Below are 26,990 nucleotides of genomic sequence, written 5' to 3'. Positions count from 1 at the left end.
GTAGTTTCTTTAAACTAACACATTTATCTTACATTAATTTAAACTAAAGTTCGTGAAGAAATAACCAAATTTACTACAATGCTCTACTAATCTCTGTCTGTCTTAGGTAGATAATAATATTGTTCGGTAATTATCAACCTAGGCCTATTATTTTCTTGCTTTGACTGCATCGCTAAAATTCATAATGTTACTTTTTAACTAGTCAGACGAGACTACTCTTCGTCTTTTATATATATAAAACATCTAAATATTATCTGAAAATATCCGAAAAAGCTAAAATTAAAAAAAAATCATTTTAAAGATACCAACAACTCTTATAAACAATTTTTATCAATGTTATGACATGGGCAATACGCCCATTTCTTTATATTGAGAATAATTTAAATGAATATCAGGCCTTAAAGATTCTTATAGTAATTAATAATAGTTACTTATAGTCAAATTTACTTTTTTAGTTATTTGCTTAATGAACCGATTTGCCTGCAATTTTTTCGTATATTATAAGTCTTATCGATCAATAAATGCATCTTGTGGTTCAAGAACATATTATTCACTAATGCATAACTTAAATGGGCAATACGGCCTTTTCTTTTTATTAAGCTCTATAAAGATCGTTATTATGCCTTAGATGTACCACAATTTTTATTAATAATTAGTATCACTTACAGTAACCCATTAAAAATATAAAAACATTTGATGTATTTGCTATTTTTTTCAATTAAATAAGTTATTCTAAGTTTTGTTAAACCTTTTTAGCAATTTTAGTGGTATTTTGTTGTTCATATAACTATGGAAACATTTTACATATTTTTCTACAAAATTTACTTTAGTTATTGCTCGGCCTCGAATAATTTATGGTTTATTGAATTATTATAAAGTTTAATACCCAAGTACAAGTATTACGACGCTGATTAAAAGCAGAACTATATCAAACAGGTATGGAGCAAATTGACATTTGTACATCTCGACATAAGCAGGCATACTGCGAATAAAATTATTAAGCGTTATTTGCAACGGACAACTGTGTAAGCTGCACTTTTCTGCAGTTAATAGTAATAAGAAACTTCGGCGGCTACCCAAACGTAAAGCATAGAGTGGCCAGATTCAAGTTTGCTAGATCACAAAAACTGAGATTATAAATACTGCATATATAAAATACTGATGAGCTTCTAAATACTCAAAAGTATATTAAGATATGGAACAGCAACTTCTTGCAATACAAAGTAACTTCCAGCTTCCATTGTCATTGATTTTTTTAATATGATAATCTAGATAAATGATGATTCTCAGCACATCTCTTGATGAGTAATGAATTAGCTCTTATAGAAAAAAATTGAATTATTGGATTGGCCTTCCTAATAGTCCGCTTTAAATCCCATATAAAATCTTTAGCAGCATCAGGAAAATTAAATTAAAAAAAGAAGCATTAAAAAACCCACAAGATCTATGGCTAGTTTTGTAGGAAGAATGGAATAAGCTTTCACTCGATTATTGTGAAAAGCCAATAGACTGAATGGGAAAGCGAGGCCTATTAGTCATTAAGACCAAGGGGTGGTTAACTAGAAAATAAAAAAAATAAATGAATAGTAGTTTTTTAATTAATAATAGAATGTAAAATATTAAGATATATAAAATGTTTTCATACTTTGTTTGCCTTTGTATCTCATCTTGATTATCCACAGTCAACTTTCTCTCTTGCAATTTTTCCTAAAATATAAATCATATTAATCAATGGCTGCATTGATCGGCTCAAGAGCAATGACAAGTTTTTTAGGTATGCATAACTTAAATGGGCAATATGCCCTTTTATTTATGTTACCAATATAAGAGTAGTAAAACGATCAGTAAAAAGCACATTTGCTCGTTCTAAAATTGTTCTTATTACCTAATAAAATAACCACCTTGCTTTAAGGAGAGTATTTTTTCTTAAATGACTTATATGACTCTTAATTTTTTGAATTTTAAAATATTCAGTGAGTACTGAAATGTTTTGACGCTATTGATAACATTTTGTTTTTTTATTCCGAGTTAAAAATATTTAAAGAAATTTTCTATTACTCAGCATTGATGGTGTAAAAAGTATTTATTAAACGTAAAATATTTTAATATTTAACCGATAATTGATTGAGTGCTTTAATTGAATGCTTGATTTTTAAATCATATTTTATTAATTTATTGGATATTTAAAGTATTGATTTTTTAGATCATATCTTTTAAAGGAGAAACTTGCTCTTGTATTCAGTGTAGAATAAGTCTAATTCTTTAGCCTAATATTAAAAATTAATATTAAACCTACTATGTAAATGAGAAAATAACTTTAGTAAAAAACGTTGAATAATTTATTGGAAAGGATTTTTTTTACTATAAAGTTCAAAGTGATTATTTTGAAATTCCTTCTAGAATGGCAGTTTATTTACTAATATTTTCTTTCCTTTTTTTTCCTGTAAAATTATAATGGGATAAAGTTATATATTAAAACGTATTATTTTTTTAAATTGTAAATTCGGTGTAAAAGATTTTGGATTTATAAAGTGCTACTTTTACATTACAAAATAAATGTCATGCATAAGGTTCGTTATGAAAATTTTGAAAATGTAGGCAACATTGTGTAAACATTGTGTTTGTATATGGTATATAAATACGAATTTTCCAAATTTTAATCAGAAAAGTACAACATAATGTGAAATTTGACTAAATATTAAAAATTAACTCACATAAGTTTCTCGCAGTATCTAATATTAGTAAATAGAAAAGGGGTGCAATAAGTATCTATGTCACTACATTTTTTTTTCATAATTTTAATTATGATTTAGTCGTATACAATCTTGAAAGTTTCTCCCTTCGTGCAGTTTTCTCATTATAATACAATTTTAACCCATTAATTAAATACATCATTTTTAGATCAATCACTATTTGTATGAGACCACTGGTGGCAAAATAGCAAAAGAATATAAATTATTTACCAGAAATTCAATAAATCCTTAATCTAAAAAGACCTTTATTTTCTTAGAAAAAAAAAACAATTATTTAAAGATTTGGAAAACTTTTGGAAATAAGTCTTTTTAGCAACATATGGCAATTTTCCTGTCACTTAGTCTTATTTGCCTTTAAGAAACTACTGAATTGTTAACGTATCAGTTCGATAGAATACGATATAAGTTTATATGATAACGGAGTGGCGGTTGAGTATTCATAACAAGACTTTCCTGACATTTCGTTGCTCTATTACTTTATTAGCTTTTATTTTTTTGTAATCTTCAAATGAAATAAATGTGTAAAATATAATATTTCAATAATAAGATACATATTCTTAAGAACAAATTAATTAATTAATTTAAAACTTGATCAAATGTTTCTTAGTATTGACGACCATTTCTACCAAAAAAACTTAACAATTAATCCACTACATATAATCAAAGGGATCTTAAAAAAAAATCCCTTAGGTTTAACCTGATTTAGAAATAGTGCTGGTTTAAACACCACTTTCAACATTAAACTTCGGGCCGGCAGTATAATTTGACATGCCTAAGCTCGGTTTAGGCTGAACATGTCTGATGGTTAAACTGTCTCATTTAAAATAAATGGATCCGTATTACTGGTATTAATGTAAATATGTAGTTATGCCCACATAGTAATTAATGTATTTAGTAATAAATAACTGTTGGCTGAAATTTATATTTTAGGTTACAACATAATTCTATAATGTTATGAGGAAAATTAATTTTAAGCTTAATAAGTTCTTATACTAATTATACTCGTCTATATTCTCTATATTAAGAAAGTATGATATTATCAATTTCGTGAATAAGTCAGATGTGATAAGAAGTTTAACTTCTCAACATTTTCAGGGCTCTACGATAGAGAGAAACTTTGTTTTAAAACTTATTTTACCAAAAATTACATAAGGACTAGAAAAAGTAAATTATAGTCTATCCCAGAGGATCTCAATTTTTTGATCTTTCTTAAAAAGTTAAAAGACTTTCTCTTTTAAAAACAATTAATTATAGACTACTGAACAACGAACGTAAAAAAATAAATACTTCTTATTTTTGTTGGGCTAATATAAAATATCTTATTTTCACTGTTTCTGTAATATCCATATTGAGACTGGATATATACCAATATATATTTAGTTAAACATGCATTCTAAATTTATAAGCAATTAATTAAACATCCTTTTATGAAATAAATTATAATTGACATAAGTGGGATTAATGTTTACTATACAACTTCTCAAATCTCGGAATAAAATTGGATAGGGAGGCTCTTATTTCTTGTTCAATGTTAATTTTCGAGCGATATTTGCTTTTATTACCTTAATCGCTAAAGTACTGATATCATATTAGTATGATTTATTAGTTAGTTACAGAACGATTTAATATTCCTAGAGCATTATTGCTAAGCAATTCCTCTTTTGCTTGTATCTAAAAATCGTAAAGTTTAATGCTACAAATTGTAAAGTATTAGTGCAAGACAATTGAAGTAAATTCCGATCGAGCCTTGGATATAAATAAATCGAATTCAAGTAATTGTAAAAGAATCGACTTTTTAACAAATTCTCTCACGTGAGAGTCATCGTAAGAGAATTTGGCTCTCATCTTGCTCTCACTGACCGAATTTTTATATTCTATATTTACCACACATCTTAAAACTAAGTTTTGTGAAAAACTTAAATACACTTTGATGTAAGTACTTCTCTGTAAATAATGCCATGGGTTCACAGAGAATTTTGAGGCGGATATCGAACGACTACTATCATTACAAATACCAACACGTTTTATCGATTTAAGTTGTTACTACAATTTATATTTTTATACATAGGGTAGACTATCGGAAATGTACCACAAAGCATTACAGGATGAGTAAAAACTTTTCGACGAGGTCCAAATGCTCTCAGGAGTATTGTCATCTCCCAAGTTTTTTCATAAATAAATCAGGACCAACAATAACTTATTAACAAATGGTTTCAGTTCCCTAGAAGTTGCTGCATAGTTTTTAATACATTTGACGAAAAATGCACCAATAGAATAATCGTTACTTCACTTAACTTAACGCATTATTCAAGCAAATGCTTAAAAAGATGTCCGCTAACCTCCATACAGTAATACAGATTTCTGAGAATCTTTGAAACTTCTGTCGTAAATCTAAAAACATTTGCAGTGCTACTTCGCGACATACGCCAATGATTCATGCTCGCAGAATTCCCATTGTATCTGAAGGAGTACTGAAAACTTTACTTTGTATATGGACCCTAAAAAATCATACGACTTAAGTCTGGTGATGGAGCCAGCCCCTCATTTGCATCCCTTCATCCAATCCAATATCCAAGAAACCTGGGATTTAAATAAATGCGCGAATATTGGAGTGCAGTTCCGTCCTTTTAGAATATCAGTTCTTGTTATGTGGACAGGATTGTTCTTTATAATATTAATTAGAGCTGAGTTAATGGCAATTTGTAATAAATGTAGGTTCATAATGTAAGTACGTAAGTACAATTTTCAAGAAGGAAAAAAGGCTTACAATGGAATTTTCAAAGATACTATCTTATACGTTTATCTTAGAGAAGTATTATGTCTGTGCTTCGTAAAAAAATGCTTGGATCAGCATCAGTCTAGTAACGAAAATAAATGTCTAAGTTATTCAAGCAGAATCTGCACTAATCTAATAAATAGGCAATTACGACTTTTTAGCAAATCAAGACGTAAAAAGAGTTGAGACAAAATTTTAAAATTTTCAAAATAAAATGGATGAATAATATTAGTATTCGAAAATTAAAAAAAGATTTTTTAATAATAACGTTATATACTAAACATTGCATTGGGAAAACTCTTCAAAATATCAATTTCGTACAAGAAATTTAGCAGTATTATCATTATTGATAAAATTCAATAATAAATTCTGGTCTTCACTTAAAATTCCTTGTAAGTGAATTTTATATTATTCAATGTTCGTGTTACTAATATAAAATTATGAAAATAAAAAACAATTTTTTTAACACGCACTTTTTTTACCATTTTTGTTGAATTTTTAACAATTATCCCAATCAAAAAGCCTATTTATAAATTGTTATAATATATGTCATTAATAAAATAGAAAAAATATTAAAATACTATAAACGTGGTTATTTATTGACAATACCATCAAATATTCTTAAAATTTGTGTTCATAAGAAATAGGAAAAATAGTTCAAACACAATAAAAACTTTTGCCTTTTTTGTTAAAAAGTGATTTATATAAGGATTTTTTTTGTTCTAATATAATTGATATCCGATAAATATATCTTTATAAACATACCAAAGAAGAAAATGAAAAATCGTTGAATCTTAAATTGCTTAAGCACGAAAAATTATCACCAAAACCACCTCCTCAATGATAACTTCATAAAATTTCAGGTGAGGATCAAAGTCGTTTTAATTTAGCTCATACACTATAAGGATGGAAGAAGTCAGGCCCATACAACGGCCAAGTGTCTTGTTCTTCCATCAGTATTGCTATATCCTCTTTTTGTTAGGAGCAATAGTCTTTCTGCAATTCAGTTTACCATAACCGACAAAAAAACTGAAACTTAAAAGGTTCCAAAAGTTCTAAATCATTTATTCATAAGACACAAAAAAACAATTCTCTTATACTTCCATAGCAATTTCATTATAGCTATTATTCAGAATCCCCTGTTTGTTATGAACATAAAAAGTAAAATTAAGTCAATTTAGTATTTTAAAGCTTCATATTTTGTTAAAGAGTGGCTTGTTTTTGAAACACTCAGCAACGTATTGGGAACTTTAAGTACTTTTTAATGAGTTTTATTTCTCAAAAACAAAACTGACATGTATTTTCTTTCTCACCCTGTAATGCCTTGCTGTAAGTTCTCGATGGATTCCCCTGTACGTATAAAATTGTTAATAATAAATAGAAACGGTAATGATAAAAAAGTTGTTATTAAATATTAAGAAAGAATTAATTGAAAAATCCCTATATTTTTAATTATCTCTTTCATTTTCGAGGCACGGTTTATTTTACGTCAGACTGTTTCAACAAAGAGTAATCTTGGCTTCGCCCATTTTTACGAATAAAGTTGTTTACTTAAATTAAATGTAAAATTAAGCCACCTCCGTAATTCGTCGCCTTCGGGGTACAAAGCACAAGCGATATTTTCTTTTCAGTTGACAGTTTCTAGGTGGATTTTAAAAGCTAAAGCTTTAGGTGGAAGTTATAATGGTACACACCTTGAAATTGAAACCATTACGACATTTTTGAGGAAATGGCTTAAAATACCGGTTTAAACTTACTTACTTACTTTCTAAGACATTTGGTTAATAGTTGTATAGAGATAGTTTACGAAAGAATAAGAATGCTGACGTGTATGGAAAATTATATCTAAGATAATTCATTAACCATTCTTAAATTACAATCTAATTATCTTTGTATTAATGCCGTTTATCTAAGATAATATTTGGTATTAATAATAGAGTCAGTAGGCGATATTTGCCAAATGCTAACTAACAATATTTAAATAAATATTGTGGGCTTAATTTGGCTTGTATGTAATTTATTAAATATTGAATAAATTATTCTAAAAGGGCATCGTTTTTATAAATACATTGTCTATTTTATAATTTGAGTTAATCTAGCAATAATTATTAATTATATTGACCATCAATCCTATTCAATAATACACAACGTTTGATGATAATAAATTCACTATGGGATGACTGAATTGATAAATTATTAAAAGCATCCCGTTGCAAGAAATTATTCGTTAATATTGTCAGGTTGCTTGATATCATTTGTCAAGTATTAATAGTTATAGGTGTGCTATATTTAACTTCGTTAATTCGATAAAATCATTTGACAAAATAATTAGATGTGATCAATTTTAAAAGAGTTGATATTGATCAACGTTTGTCAAAATATTCAAATAAACGCTTTGTTTCAAGATTATGTTTTAGTACGCAACTCTTAAATTATTATACCATAATGTAAGCGTTGCTAACTTATAACAAAGTTCTGGTAAATTATTCGGTAACGTTATCCGCTATTAGACATCTTATGTGAAATTACCATTTGAAAAGCATCGGTATTTTATCAATATATGAATAAGACTAAAGCGCGTAATACTACTTTTATGTGACTACTGCGTTTAAAAAAAAATTAATTAAACGGGTTTAATTAAAAGTGAAGACACGCTAAAAATTACTTTCAAAAATCTGCATCATTAAAAAGAAACTAATTAAAACGTAGTTCTTGAGTTCCTAAAAGCACTTTAATTTTGTTGCATGCAATAAGACGAAACCCGCTTCGGAAACACAGCAGTCGGACGACATAGTTAATATGTGTCTCTTTAAATGCCGGGACTTTACGCTGATGTAGCATTCAGTACGGTTGCATCGGATAAAATAAAACCTACAGTTTACAAGTTGAAATAAGAGTAAACAGATAAAACAAGAAAAGCAAGCCTAAGGTCGACTAATAGAAGACACGGCAGGGAACAACAGACCTATCTCGATTTAGGTAATAATGTCTGCTATTTGTCTTCATTTGCTTAAAACCTTTAAAACAACGAGACCTTTGTTCCCTCGGAGATATTTAACCCAGACGGTTTCATGGATAACAATGTCTTTTTTTTATTAAGATAATCCTTTAAGATGTCACTTTATCTCTTTACTGAGTTTTTTTATACACGTATTATATCGAATTTCTGTTTATTTAGTCGAGGTGCATAAAAAATATAACAAAATAGTTTTTTAAGAGCTATGTTTTTTTGGATTGGATTCATTATATCGTTTAGAAAAAGAAGATACCGCAAATATATTTTTGTAGTAATAATGTGTTTGGTAGTAATATTCTCAAAAACATCCGTAAAAATATTCATATTTCATATTGATATGTTCGCATAGGCCAATAGTTTTCTTGAAGTGGGGACTTTATCAAAACAGACAATACATACTCTCATTAAATAAATAAAATGGTTGTTGATACGCAGTAGTTGCCAAATAGCTAACAATAAATAATATTAGCTTACAAACGTATTTATAAAATTAAAGAATTAAAGAATTGAGTTGTAACCGGTTGGCTCATTTTGTTAAATTATTCATGAACAACGTCCGTCATTGGCCAGCTAGTTAAATCAGTCACAGAAAATATTGTAACTAATTCAATACCCGTGAATCATTAAAAAGAAGGAATTTTTAAATCAAAACAATTTTTGAATTATTTTATTGTTAGATGCTAATATTTACTAATGGATGCTAAGGTTTGTTTTAAATTATCGTGAGCGTCATTCAGCAAATTATTTATTGATGAGGTCCGTTATGAGGTGATGCGAGTAAAATTAATTGTAGAAATTAGTCCTGGTTCGATCACAGGCACGTTTTGCCAATTTATTTGTGAACAAAGTCTGTTATCAAGCAACGTTTTAATCGGCAAATTAGTGATTGAAGATATTTTATTTTAAATAAGAGTATTTTTTTTACTAAATGAATCGAGAAGAAATGCTGTACATAATAAAACATTTTTTACTTATTTTTTATTAGATAAGCTACGTTTGCTGATAGATGATATTTTCCATTATATTTTGATGTGTACACGTCCAGTCCTTAGTCAGAAAATACACAGCAATTAGACAATATTTTAAATATTTCTAATTCTTATTTTGATAGACATGGTTTAAGTATAGCACTATCTAAATCAGCTGTAGCTGTTTATACTAGGCATCGTATAAAACCACTTAAACGAGTGCAAATTGAAAATATGAATATATTCTTGAATCATATTTACAAATATCTTGCTATTTCATGGGAAGAACATATAAGTATGGTATTGCAAAAGGCAGAAAAAGCCTTAACATTCCTAAAGCCACTGTTCGTCGTCACTGGGGTCCAAAAACTGCCTTTACCTTTTATACAGCCTATCTTAAATCAATTATGGACTTTAGTTCTCTGTTTTATGAATCAGCAACAAAACGTCGTTTAATCAAAATTTACAGGATCCAATACAAAGCCCTTCGAATAATCCTTGGTGCATTAAAGATGACTCCGACACAATCCGTATTCATCCCAAAGAGTTACCATTAAATAATTGAAGACCATTTTGAGCACAAAAATTTGTAACTAAGGCTACATATAGAAAAGACAATTTTCACATAAAATTTGTAACCTGGCTAAAAAACCTGGTACATGCATATTTTACCATTCGATCATTTATATCTAAGTAAGAATCATCTCTGAATCTAAAAAATCCAGCACATTTTGAATATAATGATTCTTTTTTAAAATGACTAAGCAATTACTCTTGTCTGCTTTTGATAATATCAAATCGTTACTCTTTATTTTATTTTTCAGCGAAATTAGGTGCTTTTTATTGATGTTGTTGTTTATGCTATTTGAGCCACATTAGAATTAAACCAATTTATTATTTTAGTACGTAAGACGTTTTTATTTCTTATATCAGTCGTCAGCAAGATATTCTTTGCGTCCACAGCTAAAGTCTCTCGTGTATATGAGTCGACCTTATTAAATTAAACTTAAGGTTAAGGTTAAGTATACTTTTTTTGTCAGAGGGAAATATGACGTCAGATAAATTTAAAAATCTTTTATAAAAATCAATTTTATTTGATATTCCCTAAAGTTATCAGACCTTAACCTAACGGTGGCTTTAAGACGACTTAACTTATCATTTAATCTATTAAAAGAGTCAATTCATCCCTGAGTAAACACTCAAAGTACTAAATTCCAAGTGACTTAGAAATGAGTTTAACTTGAAATAGAGGTATTTTAGTAAATTTTTTATTTTGACTAATGCTTTATTTTAGGCCTGATGATGCTCCAGTTAGAGCGAAACACGTGCAGCCTGCGATTATATATTGTAAGACTTTGTGTTTTCGTCAATATTATGAACAATAGAGTTTTAAGAGATATGAGTTCACACTATTTTTTGCCACTGACATAGATTTTATATTTTGTTATATTTGTAGGACTTTAGTTTTTGTGACTTTGCTGCTGAGATAAATAAGATTGTGCTTTTGTATGTCCATAATTGTCGTGTTTATTTATAAATTATTATTAACTGGGTTTATTTCAGTAAAAACCAATTGATTTATTTTATTTAGATCTTTAAGATGTTCGGAAATTACACCTTTATTTTTAGATGACAGAAATCGAACTTGCCAGATATCTGACGTATTTTTAAATGTATGCTTTAGAAAAGCTTTTTTTCCCCGTTTAAGTGTAACAGTTGTGCTATTTCGAATGGTTTTATAATTATCCCAATCAGCAGAAAGTTTCGATTTTTTAAAATGTGAGGGTTCAATTGTTTCTAGTCTTGATCATCTCAGGGATAGCATGCGATATCCAAGGAAGATTCTTTTAAGTAATTTTAGCTGCTTTTATAGGAGCAGGAGTGTCCAATAGGATGTTGAGATTTATTTTTTATTTTATTAAAGCAGGTTCATATAAATTACGCCAAGGTATTGATTGTGTGTTAAAAAATGTGTAATTACTATTCTTAAAATCTATGCATTTTTTAAATAAGTGTTTGGCTTTTAGTAAAGGCCCGGCAATATCGCTGTATAATAAATCATGATCAAAAATATCGGAAAATGATACAGTTTTCTCAGTCTTTATAATGAAATTATCTGGTGCTATTATTATATTAATAAGTGTAGAAGTGGTGGCCGTGCATTTTGTTGGCTTGTTAATAATTCATTCTAATCGACAGATTCTAGAACAGAGTTAAATTTAACAACAAAGGTTTAGAATTTCAATATTTAAATCTTGCAGGAACACTATATGATCATATTTCGAAGTAATTCCGAGCATCTGGTCTTCTAAAATTACCAAAAATTCAATTCACAATATTGACTTGCAAAATTAAGGATCACCATAATTATCTCGTTTCTTCATAGCTACATTTGTCTAAATAAATCATGAACAACTTCAAGTTAAACTAATTAGAGATTTTAACAGCTAAGAGTAAACGGAAACTACTAATTAGGAAATGATCTGATCTGCGCTTGCTAAAAAATTATAATGTACAAAGAATTTTAAAGGGACCTGTGCTTATAAGAGATATACTTTACAAATGTTCTAAAGTAAATCTGTATGTAATTAAAAAGATTTGGTAGGTGAAACATACTGTAACATAGCTAATATACAACATTTATTAAAATATTGTAAACAACGCTGTTTTAACAGTGCTTACCAAATTATTTGCTTATATAAGGGATGCATGCCAATATGTTCAGAACAGAAGAGTTATCAGCTAATAGGCAATGTTTGCCAGACTATCGTTAGCGCAAACTACTAAAATACAGCATTTGCCAATTTACATTTGCAATGCTTTTCAAATCAATCAAATACATATTTACAAATAAAAAATATTTTTGAAAATATTGATGCATAAATAACGTTTGCTGTAAGAGACATTATTTGTCAAAAAACTATATGTAAAAAGGTACTGTCTACTAGTAATAATAGACATATTAATTACGCTTGCTATAGTATAATCTTTCTTTATTTAGCAAAATCTGCTACATAAAAATAAAATACATAGTATGGCATCTAATATAATATTAGAAACTAACAAACTTAAATTAAAAACAAAACAAAACCAAAAAATAAGGATATTATTACAATAATAGTGCTGGTATAAGGTACGAGTATTGTCGACAAATAAATATGTTCAAGATTATGCATTCACATATGAGTGGAAATATTAAAAAAAGGTAAGAAAAACAAACAAATACAATGTAAAAATAAAATCATATAAATAAAATCTTAAGCTAAACGTAAATAAATAATAAAACATGATTTGAAATAAAATTTTAAAATAAAAAATGGCATAAAATAATGTAAACCTATAAAATAAAACGTATAATGATATAACACAGAATATAAAATTCATAACACAGAATAAAGATAAAATTCTAAATCTCTAGAAAAAATTTTCAAGAGCCTTTTAAACACGTTAAAACTGTCATAGGATTTAAGACTAGCTGGTAACCTATTGAATTCTATTAAGCCCCTATATAATATTGACTTGAGCAACTCAGTTTTATTACATCTGTCAACTAGAAAATCTGTTCAGTTGCGAGTATGATCTGGTAGCAGACAATATTTTAGTTTAAAAATAAACATAATTCTTTGGTTCACAGACAACATACCTAGGACGTTTAACATAGACACAACTGGGGTAAAACGGTTACATTTAAGGATCAGTCTTATAGCTCTATTTTGTATTATTTTAAGCTGGTTTATTATATATTGGAGTAAATTAAATAATAATATCGAACAGAATTGCAGATGGGCAAGGATAATAGCATTATAAAGCATTAGTTTTATAAGCATTGCTAGATTTTTTCCTATGCATGCTATAAATCCAACTATCTTTGAAAACTTCCTCATGATGTATACCTAATAGTAGTACATCTAATAATTACAGTAGTCGTCGTTTGCTAAATTATTCATAAACATGAAAGATATTGATTAAAGTTCAAATTAAGTAAGTAATATATCCAACATGCTCTTATATTACTTTGAAATTATGGCACATAATAATACGCATATATTAAAATAATGTTGCTAGGTCATAATCTATAGTCTCCAATAGACGATGCATGAGAAATTAATATAAAAATCATTAGCTCATGAACGATATTTACCTACCTATTCATGAGCGACGTTTGGCAAATTACTGCGTACACAAAATTTGTCTATAAAAAAATACTTACGATATTCATTGTCATAAGTGATTGTTGGATATATTTGAGAGAAAGGCAAAATAGTAAAGCTTGATATATATTATAAATAATTCGGTGAGGTTTTAACAATATTTTCCAATATTCTGTATTAAAGATACTCAAGGTGCTTCGCCAGCAAAAGAAACGACTACACAATTAACCCCGTGAGCGGGGTTGAGATTTACGACCAAAATGTTAAAGGAAAATGGGAGAGTTGAGTGACATCTCATTTTAAAGGTCTTGCGATCCTGATTAAAGCTGCCGAGTCAAAGTCTCTAATGTCGGTTTTATTTATTATGATAGCTTGTCACAAATTTAAAGAAAATTAATAATATAATAATTACTGCATCAAAATTTAGAAACGTAAGTAGAAACCTAACAATCTTATTATCACCTCATTCTTTTTTGCTGAGGATTTTACATGAATATATCAAAAAATATAGGGGTTTAAATAATATGCCTTTTTATGCGAAACATCACATAAAAGAGACACAAAAACACGGAACAGATTCATCAAGGGGGACATCTTATAAAAAAGTTTTCTTGGTTTTAAATTTAACGTCACAAGAAGACTGTGTTTATTCAGCTTTAAAATTAGATTTTAAAGGTAATTTATTATCTAATTTTGTATTCTTTTATCTCAATATTATGGTTGGTTTTCTTGCTCAAAAAATCATAGTGAAAATTTGAGTGCGCATTTTTGCTGCAAATGAAGTTTAGCTCTCTTTAAAATTTGCTACGCAAATCAAATATTGCGATTTTAGAGACCCTAAAGTATACAATTTTAAATATATTATAGTAAAATTGCGTTATTTGATGCTTATTAATATACTGTTTAAAAATCGAACATATTTAAAAGAAAATTATATATTTCTGGAAAAAATACAATAGAGTAAAATAAATTATACTGTTTTATGACCAGGTATTCCATGTTAGATTACAGTAATTTAAAATTCATGATCAGAGGTTTCGTCTTCTGGTAATCATCTTCTAGTTATCATCAATTTTTTTTCCATAAAGGTTTATGGATATTATCCAAAATAATTGTCATATAAATTTTTATTAAAGAAAAAGAGCTTTTATATAAATCTAAAATTGTTAAATGACTACCTTTTTATGTTCATGTTTCTCTTCAGTAGGCATGCAATTTTTCCTAAGAGTAAGAAATAGAACATTCAAATTAACCACAAAGCCAATTTTGTGGTTAATTTAAATCGCTTGTTAAATTACACAGGAAGAATTGTTTCTTTATACAAAAAATTCTTTGAAACAAGCACTAAAGCGCAAATAGGTTTGTCAAGGGAGACATTTTATAAAAGAACTTTCTTGATTTTAAATTTAATGCTACAACAAAACTTTGGTTAATGATGATCAGCAACTAGTTATGATAATTGGTTTTCTTGCTAGAAAAATAACATTAAAGTTATAAATGCGCATTTTAAGCTGTAAATAAACCTATTTAAAATTTGTCTGAGAAGAATAAATCTAAGAAGCATGTACAAATAAAAAATACAATTTCTATTAAATTATCGTAAAATTTCGTAATACGATAACACAAAAATATAAATAAATTATTCTATTTTCAGAAAAAAATGAGGCAAAAAGCGGAAACTTTTTTTCTCAATTTCGTTTTAAGGCCTTTTAAAGCTGTGGGACACAAAAACGCTTTTCTATAACCACGTGTTCCATATTACATAGCAGTGGTTTAAAACTGATGAACCGAAGTTTCATCTTCTGGCGACCATCATTACTAATTTACTAGATTTAAATAGTTCCTATAATTTCCGTTTTAATGATGTATTATGCACTTGCACGTTAAAAATAATTACAAGGAAAAAATTAATTTATATTTATATATTTGTTTCTTATTTTAATGGATGTCTTCTAGAAAATATTTACCAACTTATTTTTTCCCGTTACTTTTTAGTCAAAAGAACAGGTTTCTTATAAAATTTAAATTGTTACATGAGTTTTTAACTTATTTTGAGTTTTGTAATGGTATTTTTTGAATTTATTAAAAAAAGTACTCAATCCAAGAATGTTTGAAATAACCAATACCCGTTTAGTAGTTGATTCAATGGGATTGTAAGTTTAGGAACGCATACACTAAAGTGTTTGCTGATAGATTCAGCCTTTTTTAAAACTGACAGAAACTTTGATAGTACTAAAAACACACACTTGTGATGTAAATATATTAACTACTGTAACTAATGCATGTAATTTTTAGTGATTGCAAATTAGTCATTTTTATTTTAGTCTAATAATTGATATCTGCAAGTAAGGCTGTGCTTCTTCTTTTTTATTAAAATAATTAATTTTTTATTTCAACTCAAATTTACGTTCGTTAAAGCCAAGTGATGAAGGGATAATTAAAACAAGAATAATTTTAATTAATTTGGATTTGCTTACATAGACTATATGATATGAATAGACTTAAATACTTGCTTGGCCCACTTTTGGGTAAAGCATTAAAATTACATATAATTTTTCTTTTGACTTGAATATAGCAACTAAAAAACAACAGACTTTATCTACGAGTTGTACGGTTAAATTACAGAGAATTAAAAAACGAATTATAGTCAAAACTTGACTTTGAAAAATAATACTACGAAGTCAAACCATGCAGCAGGCACTTTTTTAAATATTTGAGCAGAACAAAATGCCAGATATACCACCATTGTAAAAAAACGATAATAGGACTGGCAAATAGGAGCAGATTACAAAGAGTCTCTTTAATGGTATAAACAATAAAAATAATCTTTATTTGTCAACAAAATTTTAAATAATAACGAATTATTGGTGAAGTATAAGCAGCATAGAAAGCTTTACTATTTTTATTATACAGTTAATAAAATGTATAAGAAATCCATAAAAGAATATATTTAAAAAGAAATAGGTGAAAATAAAAACATATTAATGAAGTTAATTAATAGAATTTTGTTAAAAGCCGTAAGAAAAAACCTAAAATTATACGATATACAAAAATCCAACTTTTCTCGTCAAAATTGATGCCTTTCTGATCTACTGATTGCAAAAAATTAATTGATAATTATCATCTATATTGTATCTCTCTCAAGCTTAGAAGGTGAAAATGCAGAATTCCCTTTGTTCCAAATAGGCTTGGCAGGATCTTTCTACTTGCTGGTGGATTAAAACACAAAAAATTCAATTTTACAACTTTAATGTGATGGTTAAGGTTATGTTACAGTGGACTGTAACAGAGAGAAATCGAAAGGTATAAACCCCTCCCAATCGCGACGGCTCCGTTGAGCTGAACGTGTGAATAACGCAACATTATTTTTTCTTTCACTCTTGCACATAGAGCGTGTGGAGATTGTTGACGTGACGACGATCGCTTCTCCCTTTGAGTTCCAAGCCCTAGTAAGCTACGAAATGTCAATGTCTATCTACGATAGTTGACGATCAAACAGAACAGTGGTGTAACACAATTAATTATATAAATAAAAACTGTTCAGAAAAAAACCCATGAATAGCATTTTTTTAACGTTAAAATCCCCATATGTCTGTCTGATCTGTTTTGATCCATTACTTTCTCTAATTCTAGGGAATAGAGGGGAACCTTCACCTAAATCCCAATTTAACGAACATTGGTCGACCATATCTCCTGAACTTAAAACAGATACAGCTTTTCAAAAACAGATAATATAAAAAAAATGTTTAAACCCTAAATTCGTCTTTTCGTTTTTGCCATTTTGTTACTCATATAATAGTACCTAAAGAGGATAAAAACCATGAGCAACGCCTGTTCAAAAAAGATGATTTTTCCAGGTAGCACCCTTTCCAAGAGCCAGCCAATCTTTCCATCGGAAATAAAACCTGCATTTAAATATTGGTATGGTAGTTTGTTTAAATAGTTAAGGCATTTAAATAAAATTTCAGTTAAATTTTTCTTTTCCGTAAGTTAAAGACAAGCAAGATAGGAAGATAAACCTAATGGAACTTTTAGAAACTTAAACCTATTAGAACTTTGGTCATAAATTTAGCTTTTATTCTTGATTTTTAACAAAATTAAAATTAGGCTTTTTTAAAATTATATCATATAGGGCGCCACCAGCAACACTTTTTTTCTTTAAACTTTCTAACTTTTTTGGCTACGGTTCTATATAACAGTTTTGCGTGAAAAAGTTATAGTTCTTGCTACGATTAATGCTTTTCCAGATATTTACATTTAATGTTTTCAATACACTTAAACAAATGACATTCATAAAGTATTTAAATTGCTTTATTACACTTCGAGTGAATAATAAAATACAAAAGATAGACTTAAAATAAAAATGACCGACATGATCTCCATTTGTATACATTTTAAAATTCTTTTACTGAAAAATCACCAAATTAATGTCAAGAAAATAATCGCTCATTTCGCAGCGGTAAATACTTTTGCCTTTAATTTCATGTATCCCCATATGCAAAAATCTAATGGGTTAAAGTCTGGACTTCGTGCAGACCAAGGTCTTCGACTACCATATCATCCGCGATAAGTAACAATAACTACCAGAACTAACAGTAAGAACACAATAAAAGGTAATAGATAAGGTTACTAAATGCGTAAATTAAAATTTTTATAACCAATTATTTAAATAACTGACAAGAACATAAATCCTGTCATTTATAATATTTCATCTTGTCAGGCATAGCCTATTTAACAAATATTTTAGGCTGAAAAAATAAAATCTTATATTGAGCGCATTGAAAACTTTAAATAAATATTTTTTAAATAGTGTGAATCTGATATTTTTAAAAAAGTTTAAATTTTAAATTTTCCATATAAAAAACCTATTGTCCAAATTTTGTTAGAAACGAATAACAAAGCTAAATTTATGGCCAACATTTGAAAAAATGGGGTACATGGATTTGGATACAGGGTGATAAACTTAGTGTTTATACTAAGTTACACTAAGTTTATCACCCTGTATCTTGGTTGTCTTTGACTTTCGGATCACCAAAATTTAACTGAACCTATTTTTTTAAAACTTTTGTTAAACTATTTACCATTATTTATGGTAAGTGACGTCCTTATTGCAAACGCAAGTAATCACTTTGTCAGTTTTGTCACAATAGATTCTTATAGTTCTAACTAATTTCAATATTTTTAAATGTATTATGATTAGTTTTATACATACATACGAGTCTATCCATTGTAAATCTTCTAGCTGCAGGTCTTTTTTTTAATAATTGTATTTTTTAGCGATTTAATTATTTCTCGTTGTTTTATTTATTAGTTTTTTTTATTTTTTAGATTACGTTAAATCTTTTACTGACAAGGGTAACCTTTTGCTGGCTTTTGTTTAGTACTTATGTCTAAATAAACTTATTATTATTAATGTTATTAAATAAGGCTATTTTAATATTGCCATAGAACGTCTCAGCTTCCTCGTCTGGATGAGTTATGGTTGGAGCATGTGGTGGATAAATTTAATTTGAAATTTGATTGACAGTTTTAGTACTATAAAACAGACTTTAGACCTTATACTCTCTTCCTTATGACTCTCTAGATGTTTCAAATCTTTAACTCATTTTTTACGTATTATGAAACCCACGCTGCTATCTGAATCTTCTTCATTTCCTCTCTAGAACATGTTTCTTAACTTTTAGCTAATTTGTTCTGCTCTTATTTTGCAGACATCTATAATAAGCAATAAAAAAGCTATACCCAGTATACTAAGCAATATACAAAAAACGTTTCTGGAATTTGCACCACCCTGGAAAACTGAATTCATCTGATTTCCATCCCTATAACTTTTATTTAAATAAAATATCTAAAGTTTTCTCTGGCAAAACCCGAAATGCAGCAAAGCATTAAACTAAAGCTGCTAAATGGAATAAAATTATATAAAGACGGTCGTACTTAAAATTTTCCCCGGCCAACATTCTGTGTAGAAGCGACGGCGGCCGCATTCTATGTGAACTTTGCAGGAATAGAACCAATCTTTATTCCCGGCACGTAGAGGGTGACCGCAGTGATTTTGAATAAATAATTTGCACTGTTTGCGGCATGGACAGTGTCAGCTTAGGGTGGTGCTCTACACAATTTAATTGCACGATTTAGGTTATGATTAATGGCTGGAATAATAAGTCTTTAATATGTAAGTAATACAGATTTCTCCTTCATTTATCAGTGCTTGTAAAATAAAAAGTGCGCCTCCTCAATCTCTTTAATTTATGCGTGGTTCAATCTTTAAAATCTTTTTCTTATATTATTGCGTTCTTAAGAATTATTTCGTAATGGCTACGCATAAGTTGCTTTCATTATAATTTTAAAGATTAAAAAATCCATTTTAGATATTTCTTGCTAGAATTTTTACATAAAATAATCTTACGGGGTGTGGTCAAGGTTTTTTTTAATTGTTATTTAATAAAAGATCAATTAACTATCTATGCCAAGTTTTACTTTTAATTAAAGAACCTATATTTATATATATAGGTTAAAAAACGGCACTGTATTTTTTTTATTAAGCAAATATTAATGATATTTTTTAATGTACATTGTATTTAATAATTATAATTCAGGTTTAAAATATATTCAGGTCAAAAAGGACACATGTTAAGAAATTAATACTCTCTTAAAATTTGATCGGTAAAACTAACACATTATGAAATGCCTAAAAATATTTACCACAACTATTCGATTCATTATCACTAGTATCAAAAAGCCGCAAAAATGACATTTTTATTGTTCAAAAGTTAAGACGAAAGTAAATAAAACAAAACATCAACAGTATATAACAAATAGAATAACAACAAGAACTACAGTATAATATAAACGCAAAATCGATTTTAAGGTGAGCCAAGTCTGCACCATGCAAATTTTAACACACTCACAAAATTGTTTTAATTATTACCATATACAGACTTATATATTATGGCACGCATCTTAAGAAATGGTTGATTCTTCGCAACATTATTTCCATGTACAAAAGGGGTGGTCCAATAGCGCCCCAACAAGAAATATAAATTTAAATATTTTTTATACAAATTTTCAAATTGCACATTTTTTGGCTCAAAAATGCGAAACCTTGCTCTAAATTTAACCATCTTCGTTTTTTTTTATATTTACCGAAATCCCAATAGTGAGCTAGGAATTTGTAACACGTCGTATAATATATAATATCTAGTGAAAAATGACGTTTATAAATAATAGAATGCAATACAAGTTAAAAATTAAAAGTTTCCTATTTAACGACACACCTTCAATCAATATTTATCAAAATTAGAACTTAGTAAAGTTAGAAGTAGGACACTCTGTAATTTTTGTTTATATTAAATTTCAACAATAATAATTAATTGTTATAAAAACATATTTATTGTGAGTGAAGAAATACTCGCAGTGAAGCATACTTGCATAATTGCAGTGGAGTCATAGCTTAAGGTAAAATGAAAATCCTGCAGTCTTCCTCCACCTATTTATTAAACATGATTGAGTTTAAAAAAAATTCCGACATGTTTTGGACACAGTGGTGTCCATCATCAGTGGATACTAAAAGGAAATAGTTCTGAACAAAATAATAAAGAGACAGACACAGAAAAAAAAAATTAAAATGTCGATATACTTGATCATTAACACAATAATCGTGGTTATGTTGTATAGCTTTATTTATTTCGAGAATTTCCAATAGATCAAGTTTATTGCTTTTGCAGCAGAAATGTAAAAACTTTGAGTCAGTAGCTGGGTTAAAACTGTGGTTGCTAGTATAAACATGTCTTGACAAGTTACATTTGATGCTCGTACGGAAAATATTTCTGTTCTTGCTCTTCTCAATCTCTCTGCAATAAGTCGGACATCGTAAAGCAATCCACCTTTAATATTAAGATCGAAAAAAATCCAGTAGATTTATCAGGGCAAACACTTTAAAATTTGTGGGTCGTGGTTCGATTATTATTTAGTGCAAAGATAGTGAGTCATTATAAAAACTGCAAACTAAAGCAAAGCTCAAAACTAAAGTTCAAGTCGATGACTTAATAGTGACTTTCATAGAAAAGTAAGAAATTTTTAATTGAACTTATTAGGATGCTGGTTCCAAACAAGTTATTACTAGAGAAACTCGGGTTAAAAATAATTCAGTTACATTATTGGACCAAATCATTACAAACAATTTTCACGAAAATAACTTTCTGTTGAAAGTGTCTTTCGTTCCTCCATATCTCTTGAAATAACGTCGGCTAATCAATCTAATCAATAAATTTCGGTATTTTAGGAATATCTTCGAAAGTACTCGACTAAACGGCATATTCTTAGGATTGAAAATGCGCAACTTTTTTCTTATTTAGCCATTTTTTTTATTTTGTAAGACCCACTGTATACAGAGTGTTAATTCTTAGGTGATTTTAAGAAGAAAATTTCAAATAAAAGTAAGTTCTAAACTCCTTAACTTTTTAGCTACAGAGTGTTAAAAAAACCACACAGTATTAAATTCAACAGCGAATCTAAATTATTTTCATTTGTGTTCACGTACTGTTCATTTAATTTACTGGTAAAATAATGCATTTATATTCAAATTCAAATTCAAATAGTTTATTATCCAACAGGAAAATTCCCAATTACAAGACAATCGAAATAATTAAAATTGAAACAGTACAAGTTATAGGCACCTTAAATAAGTAGTAAAAAAAAAATAATATAAAAAAATATTATAATATCCAATATAGAGTGATAACAAAATTTAAAATTTAAAACAATAGCATAATTGTAAGAATATAAGACACACTAACCAAATAATAACAATCACAGAAAAATAATCAGGTATCATTCAAATAAAGAGAGGAACACATCATTTTTTTAAAAACATTTTCAGTGCTGCTAAAGATGTCGACATCTATAGCATTCATCTGATTATACCATGTACAAGCACGGCACAGTGGAGCTTTGCTGGACAGATTTGTTAAGTTAAGAGAGGGATAAAATATATGGTGCCTCCTTGTATTGGCAGGAGGAACAAATAGAGGTAGCCTCTCTAAGAGCTCAGAACAATCAATTTTATTATTGCAAAGTTTATATAAAAATATCTGACTAGAGAGAATAGTATTTTGCTTTAGTGACAAATAGTTGAATCTATTCAGTATCAATAGTTGAATCAGGTACTCCTGTTCCACACCTCTTACTAGATATACTCCATCCAACTTAACAGAAAGTAACTTTAAGAATCTGCGCTGTACATACTCCAGTCTGTTAACATGAACATCATAGATGGGGAACCACAATATAGAGCCATATTTAGACTTCACTAATGAATTGTACAATACAGTCAAGCTGGATATATTCTTAAATTGAGAAGTGGACCTTACTATAAACCCGAGGGATTTTAAGGCTGAACCAGTGACCTGTGCTACATGCTGGTTGAATGTGAGCCTCTTATCTACTTCAATGCCCAAATCCTTCACTGAAGAACAGTCTAGCAACTGAGAACCACTCAATATATATGGGTTAAAATCTCTTCATGAAGAATGGAAATTGTGTATATATGTTTATAAATGTTTTATATATGTATATAAAATTATAAAATAAATAAATTTAATTTTTTTAGGTAAGTTAAAGGAGAAGTCCATTCTTGCAGTGAAGGTAATAGATCAATCTCCTCCACTATCTTTCTTCCACTAAATTTATTTAAAACTAATAATCCAACATGTTTTGCATATATAACTTGTCCATCGTTAGGGATACTATAAAATAATAAGGGAAACTTATAAGATATAGACTGAAACTAATTTTTGAGGTGTTAAAATTACGGAAGATAATAAAATTACTTACACAATTAAGAAATTCTGTCAACCTTATAGTTCTAGTGCTTTAGGCAAGGTTAAATGGTTAAAACGAATAAAAATGAATAAAAATGGCATCTGCATTAATAATAAAATGCTTAATTAATTAACGAATAAATGGACGTTAAAGGCATAAAATTTACATTAAAATACATGTGAATGGGACAAAACTTGGTAAAGCAAAATAGGTAATGGCTTTCTTTTGTTTGATAAATGAGAAGAGAAAACAAAAGAACAATATAAACTTTCAACCTGTAATTTGCAAAATTAGATTTTAATGTATTGGCTATAGGTGGCGGTACTGGAAATCATACTTACTATCGCTTTATATATCTTTAAAATTTCTAGTACACCTAGTTTATTACTTTTATAGCAGAAATGTAAATAATTGGTGCTATGGTTATTAAAATGTATGTGTCTAGCAAAATTGGATTTTATATTTGAAGGGCAAAGATTGCGTTTTCTAGCCTTTTCAATCTCTTTACAATGATCCGTAACATGAGTGGAAAATGTTCTACTTATTTGGCTGATATAAAAAGACTAATAAATTGGCTATATATATAAATGTTTTTATTCTTTAACACCTTGAATAATATAGAAAACACTTTATAACTAAAAGTCTTTTTTTGCATCTCTATATAAGTATTTGGCAGCAAACAAACTGTCCACATTTTCACATCAATGCTAATTCTAACCTTTCAATATTCTAAGAAATAAAGCAAGTATTATTATTATATCCCCAAAGCTACATTATTCATACATTATCTACATCTAGGGTAGATGTAGATAATAATATTATTATTCGTCCACATTGTTAGTTTGGTTTAATTAAGTCTTTTTGCCGACTTTATATATGATTGGGTTACTGGCAAAAATTGAGGAATTATTGTGAAGGTTATTTGAGTGCTATAATGAAAAGTGTATAGCAATGCATGGGCTTTAACAGCCCCTTCCTTGGGAGGGATGCTGAATAAAAAGCCTTTTGTTCCAGTATTATATGTATGTAAATATTATAAACTACGTAAATGTTATGGAACAATAAAATGATTTATTATTATTATTATTATTATTATTATTACATATTTTAAAAACAACCCCTCTATGTGTCAAGAGATGAAAAATCAATGTTTTTAAATGTATATAACATCTCAATTCATTAAAATAACCAATTTTTCCGCAAACAATGACGTTCCCGAAGCAAAATAAAACAAATATTCGTTCGAAGATAATCCAAAAGTGCCTAGGGAACGTCGGGCATTAAAGATTAAAACAAAATGGACTGCATCCCTTCGGCGGCGAGCCGGCGGCAACCGTCACAATTACTGATGCAGCTGCGAGCGATAAATAAAACAAGAGCCCAACCAAGACGTCAATAATTTAACAGGCCTTAGCTTAAATTCTCTTCTGTTTACTACGAGTCGGTAATACGCTCTGGTGGTCAAAACCCATAGGATTTCACGTTTTCTACTGGAATAAACCTGAAAATAAGCTGTGACAAATCAATACGTGGAAATTGTGAAAATCTAATAATAACGTAAAGAAGCATTTTCAGGCACCAGATTACTCCCGTTAACGAGTGAAGCATGTTTTTAGTATAAAGAATAAATATTGGCTGCTCACCGTGGCGAAATACGCCCTGCGATTTACCATTTCCAAAAGGGTCCGTAGGTGCTCAGCGTAAGTTAATTAATCTACCCTCTTTGGCTTGCAGGCTTTTTTATAATGAAAATTTCTTTTGCCGAATGATCATATCACATAGCGAAATATTCAGGAGACGTATTTCCCAGATAATAAAAAAATATATTAAAAACGTCCATAACCGACAAATAAAGGACGTTCTGGAAACTCTATTATGAAAACGTTGAAAAGACTTCTAAAAAGGATAATTTTTGATTATAAGACATTTAAGGCCCAAAGACGATGTAATTTACTTATATTACGACGATGTGTTTGATCACCTAGGCATAGCAGCAGTGCTAAGAATTTTTTTTTTTTAACTAGCTGATCTAATATTCTTTAGCCCTATGAGCGTATGTACAGGCTTTGCCATTTTATTTGGGTACTTTTGTGGGATATCTCCGTTATTTTTAACGTTAACGTGATGGCAGTTTTGGCGATAGTATGCTACATTCGTGCTAAAGATGCCTATAATAAAATTTTTATATCCCTCTTATATTTTTAAGATATTAAGCATTTTTGAAAATGTTGCATTTAGGACCTCCATCGTATCTCCGTTATCCTTTAACTTATCTAAAAGGTGAAATAATCTTCTTATTAATTTTTCCTGTAGAATACAGTCGTCTAAATAGTTTCTGTTAAATGTTCACTATTTTTGAGTAATAAACCAAACCTATGTTTGACACCCTGTATATTTATAGCCTATAAAATCGGACTATTTTTTACTCTTTAAAAAATATAAAATAGTTTACACTTTTTGTTATAAACACGCAAATAAACGACAATTTTCTAAAAATAGATGCATAATTTAATAGTAGCCGATGGCTATTGATATAAATGCCAAATATTGGTATTTCTTATCGACTTTTGGTCTATTTTCCAGAACCAAGGTATTTTCGCTTTTTTGGAATTTAATCCATTATAATTTAATTCATATTTACCAAGTTCTTCGAATAATGGCAGCGTATGAAAATTACGAAAAGTATGATGACGCTAGTATATTTTATACAAAGTAAAGAATATGTTGAAGAAGCTTCGAAATTATTTTTCCAAAGCTTAGTGAGCTATTACATATATATGCTATACTTTGCAGAAACCGTTTTTGGAGATATTTGCTCGTTTAAAAGCAATAGAAGGTATATAGAAGCAACACCTCTATCACCTTGTAGAAAAGTTGAGAAGGAAATTGTTGTAGCAAAAACTGACGCTCAATGAATCTTGAATAAATATAAGTATCATCCATACAAATTTCATATAGTGCAACTATATAAAACTGTTTTGCCAGTGGTATTTGCAGCTATCGATTTATTTTGAAGACTTCTTATCTTGTCAGACGAATGCTTTTTTAAGTGCGGGCACTTTTAGTTGTTACTATACCAGTGACTGGCATACAGAAAATCAATGTTTTATGTTTGAGAATACACAACAAGCATGCTTCGGAGTGTCATGTTTTAGTTTGGCATATAAATATTTTATAGGATTTTTGAAAAAGATCTTACAGCAAGTAGACTAGAAATCCTTGAGGAAGTTATTCCAGAACCGTACGGAAATATTTCATTAGCTCAATATAATACTGTTTACCTCTAGCAGGATGATGTACCAAGTCATAACTTTAAGCTGGTAAGGGTGGTTCTTGATAATAACTTTCCTAAAGACGGATAGATACCAACGAACCTGTTAGATGTTTTCCACGCCCTTCAGATCACTTAATTCTAGATCTTCTTATTGAAACTATATACAAAATCAGATATTTAAAACGCGACACTACGGCAGAACTTTAGCAATTCATTTAGGCTTTTAATCA

General features: G+C 28.8%; 1 protein-coding gene across 8 annotated transcripts in view; it reads left to right on the top strand.

The window, feature by feature from the left end:
• LOC126735574 (disintegrin and metalloproteinase domain-containing protein 11) overlaps positions 1–26,990 on the top strand; it is a 593,317-nt gene that overhangs the window by 176,978 nt on the left and 389,349 nt on the right. The window lies entirely within an intron of this gene.

The sequence above is a fragment of the Anthonomus grandis genome, chromosome 1, assembly GCF_022605725.1.
Source record: "Anthonomus grandis grandis chromosome 1, icAntGran1.3, whole genome shotgun sequence".
NCBI lineage: Eukaryota > Metazoa > Arthropoda > Insecta > Coleoptera > Curculionidae > Anthonomus > Anthonomus grandis.
Note: the sequence above shows the minus strand (reverse complement) of the source record. Positions and strands in the feature narration are given on the sequence as shown.